Source organism: Formica exsecta, unplaced genomic scaffold, assembly GCF_003651465.1.
Source record: "Formica exsecta isolate Colony F162 unplaced genomic scaffold, ASM365146v1 scaffold519, whole genome shotgun sequence".
In the NCBI taxonomy this organism is placed as follows: Eukaryota; Metazoa; Arthropoda; class Insecta; order Hymenoptera; family Formicidae; genus Formica; species Formica exsecta.
The window spans coordinates 36289-41986 of record NW_021852432.1 but is presented as its reverse complement, the minus strand read 5'-3'; positions in this window follow the sequence as shown (position 1 = coordinate 41986).

Sequence of the window (5698 nt, the reverse complement as noted above, 5' to 3'; positions counted from 1 at the left end):
GACTATACAACCGAGGCCTTCTTAGCCGCCTTCCGCCGATTCACTTCACGGCGCGGCTTGTGCACGGACTTATACTCTGATTGCGGCACCAACATCATTGGAGCAGACCACGAATTGAGAAAACTCTTCCAGGCATCATCGTCCGACGGCCGTCGCATCGCGCACATCACAAGCTTACAGGGAGTGCGATGGCACTTTAACCCACCCGCCGCGCCGCACTTCGGGGGGCTCTGGGAGGCGGCTGTCAAATCCACTAAACACCACCTAAGGCGAGTCATCGGGGAAGCTACCTTAACATTTGAGGAGTTCAGCACCTTCCTCACACAAGTGGAGGCCTGCCTAAATTCAAGGCCTCTCCACGCTTTATCCGACAACCCCGACGACTTCACCGCACTGACATCCGGACACTTCCTCATCGGCGCCCCGCTTCTCGCCGCACCGGAGCCATCGCGGAATGAACAAAGGGACACGCACATATCGCGATGGCAACTGGTGCAAAAATTGAGGGACCATTTCTGGCAAAGATGGTCCCGAGAATACCTGCACAGACTTACCTCTCGACCAAAGTGGCTGTGATCCGAGGCGGCTCCCAACATCGGCACGCTGTGCTTACTCCGCTCCGAGACAACCCCGCCAAGCCGATTGCCCCTCGCCCGCATCATCAAGCTGCACCCTGGAGACGACGGCATCGTGCGCGTGGTGATCATCCGGACACCCACCACAGAGCTCATCCGACCACTCACCAAGCTCGTGCTGCTGCCCAGCATCACCGAGACATCACCGACCACAGAAAACCGCACTCTTGTATACTAGTTATAAGAAATAAAAAATAAATGTAGAATAGACTTTAATCCGACGGGCCGCGCCGGGTTCACGCTTACATTTCGTCAAAATTCACTTTATACTTACTTTAATTCTCTCTTTTCATCTTCGCTGCCACGCAATATCTCTCTCTCTCTCTCTCTCTCTCTCTCTCTCTCCCTCTCTCACCGCACTTTAAAAATAGTCAAATTTACAACCGCACGCACAATTTTTAAATCTTTATCAAATAGAATAATAAACACAGAATATATATTATAGAATATACAAATGGAATTACAAATGTAATAAATATAATTTTATATATATACATACGTACATATATACATACACACATACATACATACATACATACATACAAACATATATGTATATATATAAAATTATATTTATTACATTTGTAATTCCATTTGTATATTCTATAATATATATTCTGTGTTTATTATTCTATTTGATAAAGATTTAAAAATTTAATGAATTTGTACTGCGGTAAATTTTGAAAAGTGGCCAAAAAATTCACCGATTTTATATGTCGTATATACGTCATCTTATATTTGAGAAATGTAGTCATTTTGTCGTCATAGATATGACGTCAATGGTCTGTGACTTAGGACCGTCATTTTACCGTCACTTTTACGTCATTCTAAAGGTGATTTTGACATAATCAGTGTCTTAAAAATAACGTTATAATGACGACACCTTGCTACCTGGGATATTCCGATGTGCATAATTTAGCTGCTCGTCTAGACTCCACGGGGATCTTAATCGCACAAACAAAGCTCTCATACATGTCAAAAAGTCCGCAATAGGCTCGTGATCCCCCTGCGTGCGGCGCATGATCTCATCCCGCAACGCGAATTGGAAGTCTGGATTACCGAATCGCGTTCGCCATGCCGACTCAAAATCCCGTCAATTACGCCACTGTCAGGGCTCGTTACGGTACCAATACAATGCGATGCCCGATAAGAAGAACGGGATGCACTTGAATATTTCGTTGTCGTTAACGGGAACTAACGTGCGTCCTTCCTCTATTCGTGTGAGGAACGCTTCCGCGTCGGTACCGCGCGCACCCGAAAATTGTAAATTCCACCGACGCATCAGCTGATACGCATCGAGGGCCGACGAGGTAGAGCGCGCGGGGCGGTAGATTCACTCGCGGAGGCGCGCCCTCTTAAAACCGGCCTCCTCATCGTCAACTAACCTAAAGCCCATCTCGACTGGGCTATCGGGTCGCGCTGACGCCTCCTCGCCCGGGCCAGGTAACTCGAATGGGCCCTTCTTAGGCGTAGGGGCACGAGGAAGATTAACCCCCTGCAACGCGTCACTACCGAATCTAATTAGGCGCGACCGTATGCGGAGACAGTACCCTCCGGGTCTTGACCACGCTTTTTCAACTCTCGCTGGAGTTGCTCCATCGAAAGTTTATAGACCCATTCGCTTGTGAGCGTATCTACCGAATCCATATTGGAAATTGTTATTGTTTAATTATTCAATGCGGAAAACCGTGCAGTGAACTCCCCAAGCCTAATTACGCGACAGCCAGAAATTTTATCTTGGTAAATACTAATTCCCGAGGGCGCGAACCTCTTAGACACTCGACACATACGACAACTACGCAACAGTTGGCCGAACCAAAAAAAAGGAACAAAAACGTACGTCAACTATACGCGGTCACCCAACACGATTCCCGAGCGAACGAATCTCAAAAGCAGCCAAACAACGGAAATTTTCCGTTCTGATATTATTCGATAGTTACACGAAAGCCGAAGGTCCGAAATTTCACGGATTTTCCTATCACTAATTTATTCGGTGTTGATTATTATAGTTAATAGCCAAATTTGGCGAATCGCAATAAAGCTGAAAAAATATAGTTAGCACAAATATACAAAAGGAAACTTTCCAACATTCATAATAAATAACATTTCAATATCGATAAATAGTGAGACACATCGTATAAATATTAAACATAATAAAATAAGAAAGATAAATGTGATCAGGCGATGTCGAGCAAACACAGTCAATTTCGATTCAAAAGATTATTATCTGTATTATTCTTAGACACGGGCATACAGATCTCAAAACATCAACACCGCGAATCGTATAAGGTGAATATTATTTTCAAAAGAAAACTGCCACGTAGCCAGGGAACAAAAGAAATGAAATACGAAAGCCAGAAATAATATCTTTCCTCAAACAATTCGAATAAATACTCCATATACTTGTTAACTAAAGTATTCCAAGGAAATAATGCAAATTATCACGTTAAACGTCGTGAAAAATTATTCAGGCTTCGGTAACTACAAAAAAATGCTCGACACGCCGTCAACTATATAATTGTTGTTTTAAATAATCGTAGGAGTTATTCTCTTTACAAACAAAAAAAAATTCTTGTTCACACACAAATATAATAATACTCAATATTAATTCAAAAGCTCCGTTGTTCACGACCTCTTATTTCCCGTTTGCGTGGGCCCCACGTTGGGCGCCAATTTGTAACCGTATTCTTATTTTTAAATAATTATTTAATTATTTATTCGGCGGGCGGTTTTCGATGCCCACGGCACACCTTCGGCGCGTACCTCGAAAATCGATTCCGCTTCAAAGATCAGAATTTACGCGAAAAAAAACAAAACCGAGTTGGGCGCCAGGTACGGCAGGCCGCACCACGTAAGGTGACAGCAAACACTAGAAAAATTAGCGGAACCGATAATTAACGCGACGGCAGAATACGCGGCTAGACAGTATTCCCAAGGGGTAGAGGGGGTGGCTCGGGGAACGGGAGAAAGTAGAGAATCGAGAACACGGGAGCTAAAATAAAGCCTTCAATGTTTTGAAATAGAAATAACAGTAATATATTAACAATAAAATAATAGAGTGGTCCGTATAACCAATAGCTTTCGGTGACAGCTGATATTTTCCATGCGAACGAGATATTTATTTCCGCGGAGATGGGCACGACCGCGCGCAACAGTATCGGATTACCGGACGCCTTATGCGATTTAAACTCGACTTTTAGGCCGCGAGGACTTCCGTACGTGACTTATTCAGGCCGCGAGACAACTAAGGAAATCTCTCGAACGCACCGGTAAGTATTTTACGCACGTTCGTGAAACCACCTCAATACAATGAAAATTTTCCGATTATACGACTTGAATCGGTCTTTTAATACGACTCGCGGTGAGCTGGTATGTGTCCCGATAACAATGACGACGACCTTTGCGTTGAAATACGTTAAATATATTTCGAGTGACTTGTGTGTGTGCGGAAACTATTAGCGGGCTCAACGACACCCGATAGATACTCGGTCCGATATTTGAGAATTACGCTTTCTCCTCACTCTAATTACGCATCACTTGTACAAGATAGTGGCTAACAATACACAAAAGGAATACAGAAACTATCGAGAATGACTGTGGTGTACGAGTCGCGTGACGCAATACTTTGCGCGATCCCGAATATCGATCGCGCGAGCGTGAAAATCCCGATAATTTACAGCATACAATGATTATAAACTAACATTAATGACTGTCGGCGGCGGCGAAATGAATTAGAGAGAGCTTATTTTATGTAATTCGGATGAGTGCCGAGTGCCCGTCGGCCGTGCGACGTAATCTACCAAAAATTCCACAAACTTAATTCACAAAACGCGTGGCTCGACAACTATTAAGGGCTCGACTCATCCGAATTAATTACCTACAATAAATCGGCAACAAAATTGGGCTGGCGACACTCGTCCTACCGGCTGGAAGATTTCGGATTTTCCGTCGCAGTTTCGCTTTCGATATCGCTCGCTTCAGGAAACCTGCGTCCTATCGGATGTGCCGAGCAACAGAGCGCTCTGCGCATTCCATGTACACGGTTTACGCTTGTGTGTGTATCTCCACCATTACGGAGTCGTGTTGCTCGCGTCTCAATTCTGGCATCACTGAGCGAGAGTCCTGCAGGAGACACGACAGCGCGATAAATCGCTATCGTGCCACCTGTGGCGCTTTCGCATTACGCAGGGCCGTCCTGCGGTCCTTGCGGTCCTTGTTATCATCACGGCCGTATTGGTGGGCTCCTCGCCCCGGAATTTCCAAAATCTGCGGTTGTTCGGCTGAGAGATGGGGATTTCCGGTAGCGTCCGATCGGCTCTCGTTCCTATCTCGTAGAATAGGTCCATGGATGAAAGTACTCTCGTCGCTCCGTCTCTGGGACGCCCTCGCTTCGTGCGGGTGGAGTGGCCGCACCTTCGGCCGGTTCCTTCCGGCCCTTTACATCTCTGTTCCTGCCGTAAAAGATATAAAATTACCGGCAGCGAAGTATACTAGCAACCAAAAATGTTTTTAACATTAGAAAACTATGACCTGACGTCTCCTGCTTCCTGGGTGTCCCGGACTCCCGCTCTCGGCTGTCGCTCTTCTTTCTTCCTTTCCCTTTCCGCCGGATGGGATCTCGTCGCTCAACCATGTGCCGACAACTAACTCGCGGGCTCATATCGAGCTTACATTTTCGATAATTATTCTAAACAAAAGTCAGATCTCATCGATTTGACGATCGGGCCGCTCTCTCCCTAAATTAAGAGGACGCAGGCCCTCGAAAAACCGCCCCCGATCGGACCAGTCGGCCCTTGTGACGGACATCCTAAAAACGTCACGTCACAATATATATAAAATATACAGGGTGTAACTAAACAAACACACCTTGTACAAGGTATCGTCAGTCCTAAAAGCTATAGACTTATGTTTTAAAATCTTTCAAGTCTTTGACGTTGAATACTCGTTAGAAAGCGCTTACATATGATTGCTATTTCAAATAATTTTATATTTTTCGATTTGGATTGTTGTTCTGTACCTGATAGTATTGTCCATATGCGTTTGTTTAGTTACACCCAGTATAT